The sequence below is a fragment of the Giraffa tippelskirchi genome, chromosome 1 (genome assembly GCF_054371585.1).
Source record: "Giraffa tippelskirchi isolate mGirTip1 chromosome 1, T2T-mGirTip1v1.2.pri, whole genome shotgun sequence".
Lineage (NCBI taxonomy): Eukaryota > Metazoa > Chordata > Mammalia > Artiodactyla > Giraffidae > Giraffa > Giraffa tippelskirchi.
This window is the reverse complement of record NC_137275.1, coordinates 39,346,602-39,369,587: the sequence shown is the minus strand read 5'-3', so window position 1 is coordinate 39,369,587 and position 22,986 is coordinate 39,346,602. Positions and strand designations below refer to the sequence as shown.

Below are 22,986 nucleotides of genomic sequence, written 5' to 3'. Positions count from 1 at the left end.
TAGAATTGGTAGATATTCTCAAAGTTGTTATTGAAGTTTACAGTGGAAATGATCAGATAATAACTCTGTGCTTTCTGAACTAAAAGCTCAATCTTTTCTCACCCACTGAACTCTAAGCTAAAAAGAAGTATTACTTTGCCAAAGAGACAGGAAAACTGTAACAACAATGCAATCACCATCATCCTGCTACAATTCGTACTGTCATGCTTATGTCAGATGTGACAAATTTTGAAAAGGTCTGTGCAACTAATACCTGCCAAGCACCTCTACTCTCCAGATAATTCTGAAGTAAAGAAAAATAGAGACTGTGATTTTTGTTTGATGGTGGGTAAAAATGTGATAGTACCTTGACATCTCTACAAAGGAAAAGAGCTAATAGGTATTTGCAAAGCACCTGGAGATTATGTGCAAAAACAGTTGCTTGATATATGAGGTAAACTGAATATTTTGAGGGATTTATGAGCTTTATATATCTGGTATAATCACTGTGGATAGATTATTCTTATATTAAGATAATTCTATTATATTGTTGTTATTCTTACATGTTAAGTCATATTTGACTCTTGTACCCAGTGGATTGTAGCACACCAGGCTCCTCTGTCCATGATGTTTCCCAGACAAGAATACCCAAGTGGGTTGCCATTCCCTTTTCCAGGGGATCTTCCCAACCCAGGGATTGAAACTACATCTCCTGCATCAGAGGCAGATTCTTTACTGCTAAGCAAACAGAGCTTGTTTCTACTTTACAGTATCCAAACAATTCATATATTATAGTAATACATCTTTAAGGATGACAAGATAATCTAGATCTGATAGAGTGCCTGATGAACTATGGATGGAGGTTCATGACACTGAACAGGAGACGAGGATCAAGATCATACCCAAGAAAAAGAAATATGAAAAAGCAAAATGGCTGTCTGAGGAGGCCTTACAAATAGCTGTGAAAAGAAGAGGACTAAAAAGCAAGGGAGGAAAGGAAAGTTGTACTCATTTGAATGTAGAGTTCCAAAGAATAGCAAGGAGAGATAAGAAAGCCTTCCTCAGTAATCAGTGCAAAGAAATGGAGGAAAACAACAGATAGGGAAAGACTAGAGATCTCCTCAAGAAAATTAGAGATACCAAAGGAACATTTCATGCAAAGATAGGCTCGGTAAAGGACAGAAAGTGTATGGACCTAACAGAAGCAGAAGATATTAAGAAGAGGTGGCAAGAATACACAGAAGAACTGTACAAAAAAGATCTTCATGACCCAGATAATCATGATGGTATGATCACTCACCTAGAGCCAGACATCCTGGAATGTGAAGTCAAGTGGGCCTTAGAAAACATCACTACAAACAAAGCTAGTGGAGGTGATGGAATTCCAGTTGAGCTATTTCAAATCCTAAAAGATGATGCTGTGAAAGTGCTGCACTTGATATGCCAGCAAATTTGGAAAACTCAGCAGTGGCCACAGGACTGGAAAATATCAGTTTTCATTCCAATCCCAAAGAAAGGCAATGCCAAAGAATGCTCAAACTACTGCACAGTTGCACTCATCTCACATGCTAGCAAAGTAATGCTCAAAATTCTCCAAGCCAGGCTTCAACAATATGCGAACTGTGAACTTCCAGATATTCAAGCTGGAAAAGGCAGAGGAATCAGAGATCAAATTGCCAACATTCGCTGGATCATCAAAAAAGCAAGAGAGTTCCAGAAAAACATCTATTCCTGCTTCATTGACTGTGCCAAAGCCTTTGACTGTGTGGATCACAACGAACTGTGGAAAATTCTTTAAAAGACTGAAATACCAGACGACCAGACCTGCCTCCTGAGAAATCTGTATGCAGGTCAGGGAGCAACAGTCAGAACTGGACATGGAACAATAGACTGTTTCCAAATGAGGAAAGGAGTACATCAAGGCTGTATTTTGTCACCCTGTTTATTTAACTTCTATGCAGAGTACATCAAGAGAAACGCTGGGCTGGATGAAACACAAGCTGGAATCAAGATTGCTGGGAGAAATATCAATAACCTCAGATATGCAGATGACACCACTCTTATGGCAGAAAGCAAAGAAGAACTAAAGAGCCTCTTGATGAAAGTGAAAGAGGAGAGTGAAAAAGTTGGCTTAAAACTCAGCTTTCAGAAAACTAAGATCATGGCATCCGGTGCCATCACTTCATGGCAAATAGATGGGTAACAGTGGAAATAGTGACAGACTATTTTCTTGGGCTCCAAAATCACTGGAAAAGGTCAGTTTTCACTCCAATGGTGACTGCAGCCATGAAATTAAAAGATGCTTGCTCCTTGGAAGAAAACTTACAACCAACCTACATAGCCTATTAAAAAACAGAGACATTACTTTTCCAACAACGGTCTATCTAGTCAAAGCTATGCTTGTTTGTTTTTCCAGTAGTCATGTTTGGATGTGAGAGTTGGACTATAAAGAAAGCTGAGCACAGAAGAATTGATGCTTTTCAAATGTGTAAAAGACTCTTGAGAGTCCCTTGGACTTCAAAGAGATCCAACCAGTCCATCCTAAAGGTGATCAGTCCTGAGTGTTCATTGGAAGGACGATGCTGAAGCTGAAACTCCAATACTTTGGCCACCTCATGCGAAGAGCTGACTCATTGGAAAACTCTGATGCCGGGAAAGATTGAGGGCAGGAGGAGAAGGCGATGACAGAAGATGAGATGGTTGGATGGCATCACCAACTCAATGAACATGGGTTTGAGAAAACTCCAGGAGTTGTTGATGGACAGGGAGGCCTGGTGTGCTGCAGTTCCTGGGGTCACAAAGAGTCAGACAGGACTGAGCAACTGAACTGAACTGAGCTGATTCATTGGAAGGACTGATGTTGAAGCTGAAACTCCAATACTTTGGCCAACTGATGCAAAGAATTAACTCATTGGAAAAGATCCTGATGCTGGGAAAGATTGAATGTGGGAGGAGAAGAGGACAATAGAGGATGAGATGGTTAGATTGCATCACAAGCTCAATGGACATGAGTTTGAGAAAACTCCAGGAGTTGGTGATGGACTAGGAGGCCTGGCATGCTGTCATTCATGGGGTTGAAAGACTCAGACAAGGCTGAGTGACTGAACTGAACTGACTGAAGATAATCTAAAATCTGAACTAGAATTCTGAAGCAAGTCTCGGTTGTCAATTATTTCACTTGCTATACTGTGTATGATGATGGGAACAATCTCTTGGAAAATGTTTATCTCCTGAACAACACCTATTTTAAAAAATAAAGGAATAAAATATGCTCACAGAAGTTAAATAACATTAGAGATCATTGTATGACTTTTAATTTCAGATCACAATATATTTCTTTTAGTTTGTCAGTGGTAGTGAGTTTTTATCAAATGCTATTTGGGGGCATAAACTTGGAGAAACATAATTCCTGACTTTATTAGGTTATAGATATTTTTCTTATTCATATAAGTTGATTTTTTAAAAGCATAAGTAAATCTGAAATGAAAGATAAAAAGAATATACAATCTCTTCCTAACTCCAAAGAAACAAGTCAGGAAGAAAGGAGCTAGCCAAGCTAAAAAGACCAAAGTTTGACCAGTTTCAAGGCATATAAGTAGATAAGAGGATATCAGGGATGAGTAAAAAGTGGTCTTTGGAGCTTTAAATGTATAAAAGCTTAATTCTTCTTCTCTTAACTAGATCTAGTCATCTACATCAGATGAATTTCAATATTATTTATCTTTTCCTAAGCCTCCTGTCACATCTCTAACCTCCATCCCTGCATTGACATATAGTTTTTATATAGTATTACAAATTACTATCCTAGATATCTTCTTAGTCCTAACTTATATTTAGATGGTCATAACTTTTGTCTCATTAACTTACGTGTTTTACAGAATTTAATTTATGCTATCACTAATTTAAGCAGATTTCTACTCTACAGTTTATACATATTAGTATAATATTAATCTGTAAATAATATATTTATAGCTTTCTGAATGAGCAATTAAGCATTTTAAAATACTGTGGGTTAAGAAAAAACATCTAACATTGAGAGTTATCATAGACAGAATTCTTACTATTAAAATTATATAGTACAAAGTAAGCATGAATTACTATGATAAATTTCCTTCATGGTTATACTATATACTGTATATAACTACATTATATATATATAATATTTGATGTTTTATATATATACGCACACACATATACACAGGCTTCTCTGGTGACTCAGATGCTAAAGAATCTGCCTGCAGTGCAGCAGACTCGGGTTTGATCCTTGGGTTGGGGAGATACCCTGGAGAAAGGAATTGCTACCCACTCCAGTATGCTTACCTGAAGAATTCCATGGACAGAGGAGCCTTTTGGGCTATACTCTATAGGGTTGCAGTCAGACATGACTAAGTGACTAACAGTTTCACTATTCATATTAAATTTAATATATTTAATGTAATATATATATTAATATATATTATATATATATATACAATACTTTTAGTGTCACCAACAAGATTTAATTGCCTCCCTCTTGAGATGTGGTGGATTTTAGCATTTTCTTTTCCAAAATATGAGGTGAATAATTTTTAAACTATCACTTAGACTAGCCAAAAGTTATAATGACTTAGGCTAGGCAAAAGTAACTATGCTTATACAATTTATTTGTATTTCTATCTATCTCTGTCATTTAACTTTCCAACAAATAACTTCAAAGATAACAGATTTTGATATTGATATCTGGAGGTAATTATTGGAATTGATAATTGAAGTTACATTAGTTAGAGTAATAGTATGAGAATCAGAGAGAGACAGAATAATTCTGGTGTATAATAGAAGTTAAATTAATTGGAACTGTAATATGAGAAAAACAAAGAGAAAGTGAAAGTAAGAGTTATTTTAAGTTTGAACAACAAATTCTTGGGTAAACTAAAAGAATTTGGGATCAGGTTAATAGAATTAAAATGTTTACTGTGAGGCAGAATTTATTAAACAATTATCAACTGCCGTAAGTCCTAACATTTAATGCATAATTATACTTCTCTTTTTACAATGATTATTCCAATTTTTATTTCAAAAGTACAAATCCTAATTGAATATTCACTTTGAATGTTAATAATATGAGCCAGGTAAAATCCTTCCTTTCCAATAAAATTTAATTTTTTCTTACACAGATGGGTATGTGCATGGTGGTAATAGATTGTAGGCAGATTAAACATAGAATGTGTTACATCTATTTATTCAGTGATCTAGTTTCAGTAATATAGCATAACTCTTAATTCAAAGATTTGTTTATTTCCATTTTAAAAGCATACTTGCTTATAGAGAATAATGGTACATGTTTTTCAGTAACAAAGTGGTTAGAAGCATAGTCTCCAGAGCCTGTGCACGTTAATTTCAAACCTAGTTCTGCCATTTAAAAAAATATATGCCCTTTCACATATTAAATAACCTTACAATGCTTCAGTTTTTCCACTTGCTAAATAGAAATGATTGCAGCCCCTACATATAGGTGTTGTTATAAATAATGATAGTGTACAGTAAACATTGAAAACACTGCTTGGCACTTTTGGAGGAACGGTCCTCTATTTAGAAGAAAAGTTCACAGTTTCAGGTGTGATATATTTATATATATTCAGTTCTCAGTGTAGATAATGAATACTTTTGGTGGAGGACAAATTAATCACAACAGGTAATAGAATAATAAATTATTAAATTAACCCAATTAAATAATATGAATGTGATGATGAGATGTAGAATAACAAAATTACCATACCTCAAACATAGCTTCTTTCATTCTTGTGCTTTAACAAAGGCTTAATTTTTGTTAGTTTTTAAGGGAACATATTGAAGAGGGTTAAGGAGACAGAAGATGATGTGAAAAATATTGGCTGTGTTTATAGTGGGTGGAAGCCCACATGCTGGGTATGTTAGCTAATGCTTTGATATGTTCTCTATGTTCTTTTGTTCATTTTGCCTTTTTTGTGTACTGGTTTTTTTACAAACATATAATTTTATTGCAGATAAAATAGATAATGTTTAATTATCCATTTCTTTGCTATAATTCAGTGTTTGGGTGAGGTTCCCTATATCTATTCTGCTAAACAATTTAAGACTTAGACTGAAAACCATAGGAATATTTATATCACTAACAATTCGTTGGATAGTACAAAAACATTTCTTAATATTATATGCAAACTACCGTTATAAATATTTCTAGAAACAAGCAAGTGGATTTTGATTTATTTTTATTCTATATGCTGAAAGAGTTAAGTATCTTTCCAAACAGCAAATATGATAATAGACTATTAAGAATATTATAAATTCCATAAAAATGAGTTGAATATTACGCTTAACTTTACTGACAAAAACACCTCCTATATAACTATATTTGCTTTCAGAACTATTTTAGCAGGGTATCAGAGTGGATTTTTTATTAGATTTCATCATCAGGTTGATTTCACTGAGTTACTTTTTTGCTACTGGAAGTTTTCAGCGTTAAAAACTGTTAGTCACTCAGTCCTATCCAACTTTTTGTGAACCCATGGACTGTAGCCTGCCAGGCTTCTCTGTGTATTTAATAAAAGGACAAATCTGACAAACCCGGTCTTTGGAGATTTTCCCAAATCTTTATTTATAAAAATAAAGCCAATATTATTCAACAAACAAGAGAATAAATGTATTCCTAAATTGTATGTGTCACAAGTAAATGTTTCAAATTATGAATTTGTGGTTTTACCACCCTAATAAATGTGTGATTGTCTTGCTAAAGTAGATTACTCCATTGTAAGACAAAATTCTACATTTTGGACATATTAAGGAAACATTTGATATAACAATAGGCATGATAAAAGACATAAATGGTAAAGACCTAACAGAAGCAGAAGAGATTAAGAAGACATGGCAAGAATACACAGGAGAACTATACAAGAAAGGCCTTAACCACCTGGATAACCTCAATGATGTGGTCACTCACCTAGGGTGACATCTTAGGGTGTGAGATAAAGTGGACCTTAGAAAGCATTACTAGGAACAGAGCTAGTGGAGGTGATGGAATTCCAGATGAGACATTTAAAATCCTAAAAAAAAGGATGCTGTGAAAATGCTATAATCAGTACACTAGCAAATTTGGAAATCTCAGCAGTAGTCACAGGACTGGAAAATGTCAGTTTACATTTTAATCGTGAAGAAAATTAATGCCAAAGAATGTTCAGACTACCATACAGTTGCTCTCATTTCACATGCTAATAAGATTATGCTTAAATTCCATCAAGCTAGGCTTCAGTATATGAACTGAGAACTTCCAGATGTACAAGATGGGTTTTGAAGAGGCAGAGGAACCAGGGATCAAATTGCCAACATTCGTTGGGTAATGCAGAAAGCAAGGGAGTTCCAGAAAAACATCTCTTTCTGCTTCATTGACTATGCTAAATCCCTTGACTCTGTGAATCACAAGAAACTGTGGAAAATTCTTAAAGAGATGGGAACCACCTTATTTGTCTACTGAGAAACCTGTGTGAAGATCAAGAAGCAACAGTTATTAATAGAATTAAATATGGAACAACTAACTGGTTCAAAACTAGGAAAGGAGAATGACAAGGCTATATATTGTTACCATGCTTATTTAACTTACATGCAGAGTATATCATGTGAAATGCTGGACTGGATAAATCATAATCTGCAATCAAGATTGCCAGGAGAACTATCAACAACCTCTGTTATACAGATGATATCACTTTTATGGCAGAAAGTGAAGAGGAACTAAAGAGCCTCCTCCTGAGGGTGAAAGAGGAGAGTGGCTTGAAGGCTGGCTTGAAAGCTGGCTTGAAACTCACATGAAAAAAAAGAAAAAAAAAAACTAAGAACATAGCATCCAGTCCCATTACTCATGGCAAATAGAAGGGAAAAATTTTAAAGCAGTGAGAGATTTTATTTTCTTAGGCTCCAAAATCACTGCATATGGTAGCTGCAGCAGTGAAATGAAAAGATGACTGCTCCTTGAAAGGCAAGCTATGGCAAACCTAGATGGCATATTAAAAAGCAGAGGCATTATTTTGCCAACAAAGTTCTGTATATTAAAAGCTATGGTTTTTCCAGTAGTCATGTATGGATGTGAATACTTGGATCATAAAGAAGGCTGAGTCCTGAAGAACTGGTACTTTTGAACTGTGGTTTTGGAGAAGACTCTTGACAGCCCCTTGGACTGCAAGGAGATCCAACAAGTCAATTCTGAAGGAAATCAACCCTGGATATTTCTTGGAAGGACTGATGCTGAAGCTGAAACTCCAATATTTTGATACCTGATGCAAAGAGCCAACTCACTGGAAAAGACCCTGATGCTGGGAAAGATTGAAGGCAGGAGGAGAAGGGAGCAGCAGAGAATGAGATGGTTAGATAGCATCACCAACTCAATGGACATGAATTTGAACAAACTCCAGGAGATAGTGGAAGACAGAAGAGCATGGTATGCTACAGTCCACGGGATTTCAAAGATTTGGACACAACTTAGTGATTGAACAACAACAACAAAGATCTAATAAGCTTTCCAAATTCCAAATAGGGTGTACACATAAAAAAGACTAATGTTAAAGAAATCCTGAAAGACTAAGAGAAAATCTTGATAGTAACAGAATTAAATGCTATCATATTCAAAGGAGCAACTATACAATTTGCATCTGAATTCTCATTCTAAATAATTCTAGAAGGAAAGAGAAATTTTAAAAGTTAAAAAATTTTAAAAATTAAAAGTTTTTATGGAAAATAACTGTTATCCAAAAGGTCTATACCAGTCAATATATCCTTTAGAAATAAAAGTAAAATAAATACATCTCCAAAATTTAAAACAAAATTTGAGAGATTTCTACTAAGAGATCTGCTGTACTGACAACAAAACAATTCCTTCAGGGTAAAAGGAAATGTCACCATACAGTAACTCAAATTCATAAGAAAAAATAAAAAGCAAAGAAAAAGAGGGGGTGGAATATATTGGAAAACATGAAAGACTTCAAGACATATTTTTAACTTTGGTTACTTAATTTTTAAAACAATATGTTATATAAAGCAACAATTGTAGCACTGTTTTATTGGGTTTATAATAATTAGATAATGTATATGATTATAATAAAACAAAATAAGGAGAAAGGGAAAGTTGTAGTACATTTGAACAATGTTGCTGTGTTAAAAAAGATTTTAACCTTAAGATGCATAGTTACTCAGTTGCGTTTGACTCTTTGCAACCCTTCAGAATGTAGATGTCCAGGCTCCTCTGTCCATGGGATATTCAAGGCAAAAATACTGAAGTGGAATTTTTTCCTCCAGGGGATCTTCCCGACCCAGGGGTTAAACCCACGTCTCCTATGTCTCCTGCATTGCAGGCAGATTCTGTACCATGGGGGAGGCCCTTAACCTTAAGGAAACAATGATAAATTAATATGTATATTGTAATTTCTTCATAAACCACTGAGAAAATTATTTTAAAATTTAGGTGAAATATCAACAGAAGAATTAAGATAGTATACCAGGAATATTTGCCTAACGTAGTGAATGTAGTAAAGTATCAATGGAGGAAACTAAATATATATAAATCATTTAGAAAATAAATAGCAAAATATCAGGAATAAATGCAACCATATGATTATATTAAATGAGAATAGACTAAACATTCTTATAAACATCTAGATCTTTTCACACAAGCTAAAATGTGGGATTCAATTATATTTAATTTTTTTTTTAAATTGGAAAAATAATAATAGTAAGTGAGCAGGAGTAGTTATATTAATTGGTCGTTTAGAATAGACTTTAAGACAATAATTATTTCTACAGATATAAAAGTATGTTTTACAATAAAAGGGCCAATACATTTGGAAGACATAATAAGCATAAGGACATGTACCTAAGAATAGCCATACATATTGTATGAAGCAAAAAGAAACACATTAATAAGGAAAATTAAAGAAATGATTATGCTTGGAAATGTTAATATCACACTCCTGATTTCTGTAGAAAAACTAGACAATCTAAAAGTATATTTAAGATTAAGGTAACACTACCAACTAACTTAACTCAATTTATATTTTAGAATGCTTCTTCCGGCAACACAAAGCAAATATTCTTTTCAAACACATATGGGACATTTCCAATGAAAAGCCGTAAGAGAGTTCTCAAAGATAAAGCAAGTCTCAAAAAATTTAAAAAGATTGAAATTGTTCAAAATAGATTTTATGAACACAATAGAATGTTTCAAATAGGACATGAATTGCATACTTCTATGTATGCTGTCTTTTATGTTACAAGAGAGATTTCTCCTGTGGCCTAGTTAGAAGCAAATGTTAGTCAGTGTTTTATGTTGATACATCTCATATCACCATCTAAAAAATAACTGTTCCTAAAATTTTGTTCCTGCTAATATGTATACATATTTACATGTATATATTTATATATAGAGAGACATATGTTTATGTGTATGTGTGTGTGTATTCACATACATATGGCTACTCACCTGAAATTAAAATTTAGAATTCCTCCCATGCATCAAACTACCTTATTTATCTTATCCATTTTCATAGAACATTTCTCAAGAAAGCCTTCTATATCTACTTACTTTTTTTTATACATTATTCCACTCCTTTTTACTATTTCAATAAGGATATAATACCCACCACACTATTGAACATATTCCTCAGTTTTTGCAAGGATTCCTTTCCAAATCCAATGGCCAATTGTATATCATTGTGTCATGACTTGATTTCTAACAGATTTTAAAATCCTTAAACAAACTAGCCATGACACAATTTCTTCATTTGATTTCTACAACAAATCACTATCCTGATTTCTCTGATCTCCCTGGACACTTCTAAATTTCTCCTGTGAGAGTCTCTTCCTCTTACAGATATCTTAGTGCTTGTGTGAGTTAGAGATTAATCCTTAGGTCTCTTTCTAGGTTGGAACCGATAATTTCCAAATTCAGATATCAGCTCTCTTTTTGCCCCTTGGTCCCAGACTAAATATATTACATTTCTTTACTTGAATTCGTCACCTAAATGATACATAAAAAGAAAGTCTTATTTACTTCTCCCAACCGAGACCTGTTCTCACAGTCTCGCTCATCTCTGCTTTACATATATTTGCAATTGCCACAATCCCAAAATTAACATTTACTCATCACTTTTCCTCATTCTAACATCCCGTTCAGCAAGTCCATTTTTGATCTGCCTTCAAAATATATCTCTAAAAACATATACCTATTTACCTATCAAGACTTTTACTCTTTACCTTCTAGATTCCCCCATCCATCAGTTCAGTTCAGTTGCTCAGTTGTGTCCAACTCTTTGCAACCACGTAGGCTGCAGCATGCCAGGCTTCCCTCATCCGTGGCCCAGACTAATAATAATGCCCTCATAGATTGTCTCGCTATTTCCACTCTTAATCTCCTATGGTCTGTTGTCTACTCAGCAATTCAAGATGAAGAGGAAAAAAAAAAATTCCTCAGTTCTTGCTCTAATACTTTTTGCTTTTGGTTGCTGAGTGATAATCCAATCAATTCTCCATCTTTCAGAAATCTTCACTACACAGATTAGTCAGAATTTATGCTCCAGTTATACATCCCCCTTTTGAAATAATTAAAAACACACAAACAATTTTTCTATTTTAAAAATATCAAATGGTTCTTATTCATTCATATCATCCTATTTCCGTCTTCTTAGTCACTCTTTCAAAGATATACCTTGTCACTCTTACCTGTATTTATCTACAGTTCATTGGTCTATTACTTTCATCTATATATTTACAGCAAGTAAAAAAAAATCAATAAATCTAATATTAGGGATATTAATTTTCACATATAATTTATAATATATAATCCCATAGTAATTGTTTTTAAGCTGTTTTTTGAAATTTGTATAATATAGTACAGTAATTTAAGTTTTTCTGCTTTGTAATCATATTCACTACTTGAAATTATTTCCTTGAAGAAGTTCATTAGGCAAAGAAAGAATTCATTGATGTGAAGACTGATGGAGATGAGAGATACAAAAGAGAACTTCCTTAAGAGATACAGATAAAGTCAAGAAACTGATTCTACATCACAGATTGAATGGTAGATGGATCTGTGAATCCTTAATTGCCTGTCTTTGACAATTGTCTTTACTCTGAGATTGAAAACATTCACTGAATTCTTTACCATGTTGCTGTCCTATATTCATTTTTACAGATGAGAAAACAGGCTCAGAAAAGATAGATCAGCTGCCCAGGATAATAAGGAAGCAAGAAGCAGAGTTAAAGCCATTTATGGATTCTAGAAATGTCAACCGGATATCTTTTACATGACACTATGGTAAACAAAACAGAAATGATTCTGCCATTCACAAAGATGGGTTTAGTGAAAATTGATATTGAATTCAACTGTATTACTTCAGTGAAGCTTAATCTCATAAATTATTTTAAATGGATTAAGGAAGATGAATAAAGGCAGGAAATCATTGTCCTTAATCAAATGTTTTCATCACTTTCATTTTTATAAATAGCCATTTCAGATGGTTGTTATTATCTAATCACTAAATATGGTATAGCCTGAAAGACCAATGACAAATTTAATTATGGAAAGGCTGTTTTAGATTAGTAACCTTTTCATATTTATTGAATACTGAAATAGTCCTGGATATATTTCTGGTAACAAACATTGTATCTTAAAATTTAAGAATCTCAGGGTTGAAAGTTAATTGCATCATTCAGGAATCTTTCAATTGCAAGTGATAGACCCAGTTCAGCAGAGCCTAAGAACGATTTAAATTCATACACACTCAATTTATTTGATGGGCATTGAATAGCTCAGAGAATTCAGGGCAGTACTTCAGAAAGTGGACAGCCCTAGGTCTCTCAGGAACTGGTCACCCAACGTATTGTATGCATTTCTTTCCTGCTATAATTCTTTATGTTCATGTTTATTTTTTTTCTTGTGCTTTTCAGTGTAGTTTCGGATATTTCTTGAGTTAGTACCTTAAAAGCTTCATTACCAGAGAGACAAGAGAATATTTCTCTAAGATGTCAGGAAGGAAATTTTCACGGATGAATTCTAGTGGTCAGGCATTTCTTTTGATCAGTCCATCTAGGGCCTTGGACACTGTGGTTTCTAAAGATTGTTCACATCACTAACCCTAAGTGGTCAGAAGAGTAAGTTCTGTTAATAGAAACAGGAGGATAGAGGGGCTGTCAGAAAAAAGTAATAGTCACAGGTTACCACTTGGTTTCTCAATACACACGACCATACTCGTAAACATATTTCTCACTTACTAATTTTTTAAAGAATGTCCTCTTCCCAGTTTTAATGCCATTATCCATTAGAAATTTAAGAACCAACCCTTTCACGATAGCATCTAATGACTGCATTGGAAACTCAGCCAACAATATATCTTCAATGTGAATTCCTCCCAGTTATATCTTGAAGAGATCAATGCTGATACCACAACCTAACACAATTGTATGAATATGTATATACCACAGAAACTGTATATGTATATACCACAGAAACACAATTGTATGTATATGTATATGCCACAGAAACTCTAAAATCTATTTAGAGAAAACAAAAAGGAATCCTATCGTATACTCTTATGGATCAAAGCAAATATAACTTTTCGAACACGAATTTTGCAACTGCATTTATTTATTTATTTATTGAGTGATTCCCTTGGTCAAGCTTTATGACTGAAGAGATTACATTTCCTGTGAGTTCTCTGTAAAACACATAAAACTGGGGGTACTGGGGGACAGGTGCAAGAAGCAGTCATACATGCCAGTCTTCTGTCTTTTTCTATCAGGTCTCAATAGTAAAACTCTCCAACAGTGTTCTCAACTATTCTGAGTATATGATAAGGTGTTTATGCCCTCAGTCCTCAGGTGGCATGGCAGAAACAAGAACTGTAGAAACTCTGGGTCAGTGTCTGGCCTCTTAGGATGTTTATCTAGTTACATACACAAATACAATTTTCTAGGCATGTGATTAAATGAAAAATATAAATATATATTTTGCTATTATATATCTGTATTCACTAGGCTTCCTTGGTGCCTCTGTCAGTAAAAAATCCACCTGCAACGCAGGAGACCTGGGTTCAATCCCTGGGTCTATGCCTGGGGAAGATCCCCTGGAGAAGGAAATGGCAACCCACTCCAGTATTCCTGCCTGGGAAATCCCATGGACAGAGCAGCCTGGCACGCCACAGTCCCTGGGATCACAAGAGTTGGACATGATTTAGAAACTAAACCACTATATGTATCCTAAAGCTACAAGTTGTTTGAAAACATATTTTGAAAGTGAAAATTGAAGTAAATCATTTGACCAGTTGCATTGTTAAAACATAACATGCATGGTTGTCCTCCTAGACCAACACTGAGAAATCCTCATTATTCACCCCTCTCCCCTCAATTTGTCAATTCACATTTAAGTCCTTTATAAAATTCCATATAAAATGCTAATTTAATATTAACTGAAGTTGCAATGGTTGTAGGCAATAGTAACTGATGTTAGCTAATAATAAAAATTGGATTTATGATAAATATGTGGGAGAATTTTCCTTATGGAGGGAAAAAATGCAGAAATTTAAGTTTTGATGAATATATGGTCTGAAATCTGAGTCCTGGTATCGTATCATCAGTAGTCAGAGTCTAGCTCATTTGAGGAACACAGAAAAGGACAGAATATGGAAAAACAGTGATTAGTAAAAATATAAATTCAAAGGACAAGTAAAGGCCAGATTATGGTAAACTTGTTGGTTGTGCTAAGTAAAATATGATGACTTTTTTATGTGAGAGAAAAAGCAGTTGTTATACCTAGTTTGTAGTTAACTTTTCATAATCTGCCTCTGCATAAATTATATCCCAGGTCTTCACAAAGGTCCCCTTACACCCCAGTGTGCCACACATTGAGTGGCAGTTTGTTAGGAATGTGGCCAACAATGACAACAAAACTAAGGGCTTTTGAAGTTTTTCATTTCAACACTGTGGTTAAATTGAAAATGGAGCTACTGAGTAAAATTATAACCAGGCAATGACAAAGGAGAATAATAAATGACCTTAAATCTTTAGATTCCCGTGCTCTAGTCTTTATGCTAGTTCATAAATAGGCATTTTGTTAATAAGCTATTTAGCAGTAAGTTGAAAACTGAACATATAAACTCAAAATTATGAGTAGATATTAACTTTAGTGTGATTTTCTGTTGAATTTTTCCTTAGAAATTTTATGATGAAAATTTACATTTATCTTCTCCAAAATCATTTTTGAGTGGAATTTACAGAACTTCAGGTAGCATCAACTATGAGCTAGCATAGAGGCCCTATGCAATGCAGTTAAATCCTACGGTGTACAAACTTAAGATAACGCACATGCATGCTTAGTCACTCAGTCGTGTACAACGCGTTCTGACCCCATGAACCGTAGTCTGCCAGGCTCCTCTGTCCATGGAATTCTCCAGACAAGAATACTGGAGTGGGTTGTCATTTTCTCCTCCAGAGGATCTTCCCAACCCAAGGATCTGTGTCTTCTGCTTCTCCTGCATTGTCAGGTGAATTCATTACCTCTGAGCCACCTAGAAAGCTCCACTTAAGGAAATAGAAATTCCTAAATATTACTTGTATGAGACCAAAAAGGTTTTGTCTCTCCAGGCTCTGCACATATCAGAAATTAAAAGTTGTCTTCCTAGCTACATGAAAGCTAGAAATTTCTTAAATATCCTGGACTAAATCCTCAAAGTGACTTAAATGAGAGAGATTGTTCTGAAGTGAGTGCTCTATTGCACTAGCAAGTGACAGAGTGCAAAGCCTTCTGAACAGACAGAAAAATGGGTAAAAAAGAATTATCTTCTTTTACAGAAAGAATCCTTGCCAACTCAAGTTAAAACAAATTCTTATCAGGCAAACTAGCTGACAGAGCTGTAATAATCTTATCTTATGTGACAAGAGTATTGATAAACACTTCAAGGTCTGATAGAGATGAATAAATAAATAAACATAGCACTACTTAATCAAACTGTATCTGTCTTAAATACTTTCTTAGTAGAGACAACTCCACCAAAAAAAAAGCATCTCTAAAAATATGCTGTTAGAAGTCTTTTCATTTTAGAAATATGAAAATAGACATTTTAAGTGTTCGCATTATTTTGAAAATAACAAATATTTGAAATACAGATAAAAAAACTAAACATTTAAAATTCATTAAAATCAAGAAAGAGTATTTAACATATTTGAAACTAGGGGAAATAATTTAAGACAAAGAAGCCTCTCTAAATTGATAAGAAAAAATAGCTTATAAGAATCTTGATTGTAAATGTTCCAGTGTCCCAAGTATATTATCAAAATTTGGTAGTGTACTGAAGATCTGTATATAATAAAGTGAAGTCTCTCTGTTGTGTCCGACTCTTTGTGACCCCATAGACTGTAGCCCACCAGGCTCCTCTGTCCATGGGATTCTCCAGGCAAGAATACTGGAGTGGGTTGCCATTTCCTTCTCCAGGAGATCTTCCCGACCCAGAGACTGAACCCAGGTCTCCTGCATTGTAGGTAGACACTTTACAGTCTGAGCCACCAGGGAAGACCAATATATAAAATGAGTCCTATTTTTGATTAATAGAATCGGTATCTATGGAGAACACTGATATGCACCCTTGTGTAAAGCATTTGAAAGCATTATTCATTTCAAAAATTTCACCTAATTGCTAAATTTTCAGTGGTATACATCAGAATAGTAAAATCAAATTGAAAATACACTATCAATGGATTTGTGGGGAAGATACATTTTTGACAATATTGTTTACAATAATTGTTTAGAATCTTCCATCTTGTCAATCTGTGCTGAGTCAGAGCTGAGCCATCAACATGAGGTGCTAACAATCATTAATTTTTCCCTTGTCTCTTATTTACCATGACTTTTAAATATGGAACTACAACATTTGGATAATGGATGGCTCTTACATAAAGTTACTGAATTGCCTATAACTGTCATCTGCTTAATAGTTTTCTTTTTCTATTATGTTTTTTTTTTCAGAAACATAAACTTTCCTCAATTAAGAGAGAGCAGTATCCACCTATACGCATGATTGTCATTAAAAACTCAGATCTTTAGTACAAGGAAGATATATGTCAGCATGCACATCAAATTAATGGAAATGAACAAGTGTCACCTAGGCTATGAATTAATAACCAGTAAAAGCAGTGGAGATTGACACAGCAAGAGAACTTGCAGAAGTATTTAGTTTCTTGATAGCCCTTATTTTTAAAAAGCCTTATTTACTTCCCAGATACCAATCTATATTTTTCATTCAGGATATCCTGACAAGGTTAACAAATCTAGACCCAAATTATTGAAATTATATATCTTGGTTTACCCAAAGCAATTTGATTTACCTGTTATTTGTAATTCAGTTCTGTTCTGTCACTCAGTCTTGTCCAACCCTTTGAGACCCCGTGAACTGTAGCAGGCCAGGCTTCCCTGTCCATCACCAACTCCTGGAGGTTACTCAAACTCATGTCCATCGAGTCGGTGATGCCATCCAACTATCTCATCTTCTGTCATCCCCTTCTCCTCACGCCTTCAATCTTTCCCAGCATCAGGGTCTTTTCAAATGAGTCAGTTCTTCACATCAGGTGGCCAAAGTATTGGAGTTTCAGCTTCCACATCAGTCCTTCCAATGAATATTCAGGACTGATTTCCTCTAGGATTGATTGGTTGGATCTCCTTGCAGTCCAAGGAACTCACAAGAGTCTTCTCCAACAACACAATTCAAAGACATCAATTTTTCAGCACTCAGCTTTCTTTATAGTCCAACTCTCACATCCATACATGTCTAATGGAAAAACCAAGCCTTGACTAGATGGACATTTGTTGGGAAAGTAATGTCTCTGCTTTTTAATGTACTGTCTAGGTTGGTCATAGCTTTTCTTCCAAGGAGGAAGCGTCTTTTAATTTCATGGCTGCAGTCACCATCTGAAGTGATTTTGGAGCCCAAGAAAATAAAGTCTGTCACTGTTTCCACTGTTTCCCCATTTTTTGCCATGAAGTGATGGGACTGGATGCCCTGATCTTAATTTTTTGAATGTTGAGTTTTAAGTCATCTTTTTCACTCTCCTCTTTCACTTTCATCAAGAGGCTCTTCAGTTCCTCCTCTCTTTGTGTCATAAGAGTGGTGTTATCTGCATATCTGAGGTTATTGATATTCCTCCTGGCAATCTTGATTCCAGCTTGTGCTTCATCCAGCCCAACATTTCTCATTATGTACTCTGCATATAAATTAAATAAGCAGAGTGACAAGATACAGCCTTGATGTACTCCTTTCCCACTTTGGAACCAATTTTTTTCCATATCTGGTTCTAACTGTTGCTTCCTGATCTGCATACAGATTTCTCAGGAGGCGGGTAAGGTTGTCTGGCATTCCCATCTCTTGAAGATTTTTTCACATTTTTTTGGCATAATCAATAAAGCAGTCAAAGTTTTTGGCATAATCAATAAAGCAGAAGTAGGTGTTTTCTGGAATTCCCTTTCTTTTTCTATGATCCAATGGGCGTTATCAGTTGATCTCTGGTTCCTCAGCCTTTTCTATATTCATCTTGAACATCTGAGAATTCATGGTTCACCTACTGTTGAATCCTGGCTTGGAGAATTTTGAACATTACTTTGCTAGCATGTGAAATGAGTGCGATTTTGCAGTTGTATGAACATTCTTTGTCATTGCCCTTCTTTGAGATTGGAATGAAATCTGACCTTTTCCAGTCCTGTCGCCACTGCTGAGTTTTCCAAATTCCAAATTGAGTGCAGCACTTTAACAGCATCATCTTTTACAGTAGTATAGTATATTTATTTCAAGCCTAGGAGGTCCAGAAGCAAGCATAAAGTAGTGGTGATGTAGCTGGTTCTACTGTAGTTTTCAAGATACTGTACTGTAAGATTTAAAATATTTTCTTTATTTTGTGTGCTTTTTAAAATGTATTATTTGTGTGAGAAGTGTTATAAACCTATTACAGTACAGTACTGTATAACTGATTGTGTTAGTTGGGTAACTATGCTAACTTTAATGAACTTAGGAACAAATTGGACTAACAAACTTGCTCTTGGAATGGAACTCATTAGTATATAGGGGACTTATGGTAATGTACACATTCATCTCATCCTCCAGTGTGGAAAACCTTTTCAAATTATTCTTCATCATGATTAGGTCATTTACCTGATATTGTAGTATATTTCATAAGAGAAACTTTCCTTGGGACATTGCAATATATATAACTTGCACCTAGACAAAATGTGTATCTATCATATGGTAATATTATTGTTCAGTTTGGTTTACTGTACTAGATCTTTCTAGTGCTAGAAGTTCTTCAGGCTGTATGTATCAAAGTTAACAGTGGGATTGACAATAAAATGTACATTTAACTGGAACATTGCAGGGTGTATGCAAGTAGACTTTTTTTATTTTGCAGCAGCATTATGATATCATCAATAATCCAAGTTCTTTCTATCTTTCCATTCCACTATATGGTACTTTACCTTTTTCTGGTTCCATGCTTGTTACCTCATATTTGAAAGATGGGTGTTGTAGCTTAGTTTTCATGTCTATGTTCAAGGAAGAAAGGAGGGCAAAGAGTGATGCTAGTAACTACTCTCTTCTTTCCTTTCCTCAGTGAAGGAAATTCATTGGCAAGTTTGTAGTCCATCCCCTTCATATGTCTCATTACACCAAATTAGAATATTGCACCACCCATGTTCTATACAAGTGGCAGTAAATAGAAATTTCTGGCATTTAACATTTATATATATATACATAAAATGGGTGATAGTAAAGCTAAACTGGTACAAAGATCAGTTGATGCACTATGTCTAGCACAGTACTTTATATATTGCATTTCTTCTGTAAATAATAATCTAGTACTGTTTGATTTTGTTGTAAAATTATTTGTAGTATAAATGTTCCCAATAAATTTAATACACCAACTATTGTTGGACATTTACATTGTTACTGATATTATTACAACGATTCTGTATAGCCTTGCTTATATCTTAGAATAAGTTTTGATAAGTAGATTTATAAAGACAAAGGGTGTAACTAAATTCATAGCATGATACACTTGTTGAAAAATCACCTAGCAGAAATAGTCCATTATAACCTATAAACATATGATCAGCAAAAATAATAATGCAAGTAGAAAATATTATGTAATACTATTCATCAATGCTGTGCTATTTATATATTCATTTAATACTTACAAAGTTCTATTTCCTCAAATAATTTATAGAAAAAAAATGCACAATTTCTTTTTATCACTCTCCATAACATACTAATTCAGTTCAGTTCAGTTCACACATACACATACACATAAAGAAATTCTCCAATTAAATTGTAGTGGTTTTAATGGGATGTCACTCCCTCTCCTTTATTCTACTGAAATGAGATGCCCCAACATTATCAAACAATTTCATTTTTGGAAAGTAAGACTGTGTATTGGATGTGGATATGAATTTCTTTTTCCATCTGGATTCTGGTTAGGTAACAAATTTGCTGATCTTCTCCCTATGTGTATTTAAGCCTAGAAGAATGAGACTGAGAAAAGAGATAGACAGGAAATAAGGACAACAGTATAACAGACTATATTTTGATTTGTCAAATATGAGTGAGTTGTCCATGAACCGAGTGGACACATGGGAAAAGTGAGCTGGAACTGTCTTGCTGCTCTACATCATATCACTAGGGATGGAGCTGCAAGGTTGGACAAAGTTAAGCAACAGTTAAACTTCCATTTCAGAGAACTGTGCACAGAGGAAGTCCCATAGGACCTACAAAGATTTTACAAATGGGCCCCATGAGAGAGCCAATTATTTGAATTTCTGTCAGATACAAAGTATTGAGAGCCAGTGAGAAATAAATAAAGAAACAGGAATGAAATCTTCACAAGATTTCTTAAAGGAACAGCATATAAAGATTCAATAGAGTATAGGTGAACCAATTTACTGAAGAAAGCTAACAGTTTTATTTTTAATTTGTAATTATTGATTGCTTAAAAAAACTGCACTTACATGTATACTTTCATTATGCATATTTGACAGCCTGATATAGTAATTCATACAGCCATTTTACCAGTGAGAAAGACAAGCCTTAACCTCATTTTTTGAAACTCAAAAAATTAATTTTAGTTTTAATTCCTTAGATTTCCTCTTTTTTCCATTTAAAATAACAGTAGCAAGTCTCACAAGTATAAATGGATTGTGTAAGTTTAGAAGTAAGAGCTCTCATGTGCCCAAGGGAAATTACAGGGAAGCTCCAGAGAAGGTGATATTGAAATGCACACTGAGTGAAAGACAGGGATTTCTGCTAAGAATAAACATTGTGCAAAGGGAATGTCATTATCAGAATCTATGTGCAAAGAAGAAAAAGTTGGAAATTTACATGTACAAAGAAATGATAAATCTCACTAGAAGTGTTATCATGGTGAAAGGAAGAAATTGTATGTCCGGAGAGCAAGCTTTGAATGCTAAGTAGAAGACATCTTGTAAGGTTTACTGTTTTGTGTGACTTTAAAGCATTTAGTTTAACAGCAATGATATTATTATATTGTTTTCAGATTAAAAATCTTTATTATAATTCAAAATGTTAGGAGTTAAGAAAAGGAAACCCATTCACATCGATCATGTGATAAGCTCAATTCTTTCTGCAAATAGCATGACAAAGAATTAGTATGCATGTGCCGAAAGAGTTGAGTGACCCTCTCAAAACAAAACTGAACTTGTTACAAAAGAAAAACTTGTGTATTCAATTTTTCAAACAATGCTGAGAAAATATAAAATAAAAAAATAATAAAACAGATTAGAGAAGAGAGAAGTGACTCATAGTGCACTCATCATAGTAGTATGCAATACTAAAACTGAAGTGGACCTAATGGGTATCTACTGAACATTCCTCCCTCCAACAATGGCAGAAAACACATTCTTGTCAAGTGCACATGAAGTACTCTCCAAGGTGGGCCTGATTTTAGGCCATAAAACATGTGTTAGCAATTTCGATGGGATTGAAATTATACGAAGTGTGTTACTGTATCTCAGTGGAATCCTATTAGAAATTAATAGCAGTAGAATATTTGTCAAATTTAAAACAATATGGCAGTTAAACCACAATGAACTAAACAACAATTAGGTCCTAGAAGAAATCACAAAGAAATTAAAAAATACTCTGAGTTGAATTAAAATGAATACACAACATTCCATAACTTATGGGACACCGTTAAAATAATACTCAATGGTCACTGCTATAAAGATGCATAGAAAAAAAGAATAAAGATCTCAAATTAATAATCTGTAACCTCCATGAGAATAGAATTATATTTGATTTTTCTTCTTCCACAGTAATTGCATCTAGAATCAATATTTTTCTTTTCTATCTTCAGATATTATGCCAAATTGGTTGCCTCTCACACTGTGTAGTTGTATGACATGGTAGCCTGACATTATAAAGAATGGTTCAAATTTTGTTCATTTTATTAAAAGTCTAATCTAAATGACCACTCAGTATGTCTCTTAAATTCTCTGACTGATAATTTTGGTTCACTTGTGAGTATTATGTGATATATTTTTGTAAAGTGTACTTGGTTTGACATGAAATGTATTTTAAAGGTGAGAATGAATAATAAACTTCAAAGTATCACATTAAAGCTCTTATGTAACACATCTTAATTTTTTAATTATTAGCTTATGTTTTCTTTTTTACTGAAGTATATTTGATGTACAATATTATATGTTACAGGTTTGCATTATAGTGAGTCACAATTTTTAAAGATTATACTCCATTTATAGCTATTCTAATGTTTATTTGCTTTGTAATAGATTTCATTTGTTTACTGCTATCTTTTGCTCTTTAACAGCATTACATTCCACATTGATATGGTGATTACACTGACTTTCAGTGAAAATGACAAGTATTAAGCAAAACTTTCCATAATTTTCTATTGGTATTTTATATTCTTTTGTCTTCAAGTTTGTCAATAATGCAAGCTAAGTAATAC

General features: G+C 34.1%; 1 long non-coding RNA gene across 1 annotated transcript in view; it reads left to right on the top strand.

The window, feature by feature from the left end:
• The window catches only part of LOC145544843 (uncharacterized), a 75,625-nt gene extending 62,028 nt beyond the window's left edge, over nucleotides 1-13,597 (top strand). The window contains exon 3 of the long non-coding RNA XR_014081667.1: nucleotides 12,167-13,597. This is a non-coding gene — a long non-coding RNA (uncharacterized LOC145544843). The remainder of the gene's footprint in view (nucleotides 1-12,166) is intronic.
• Nucleotides 13,598-22,986: the final 9,389 nt, after the last annotated feature.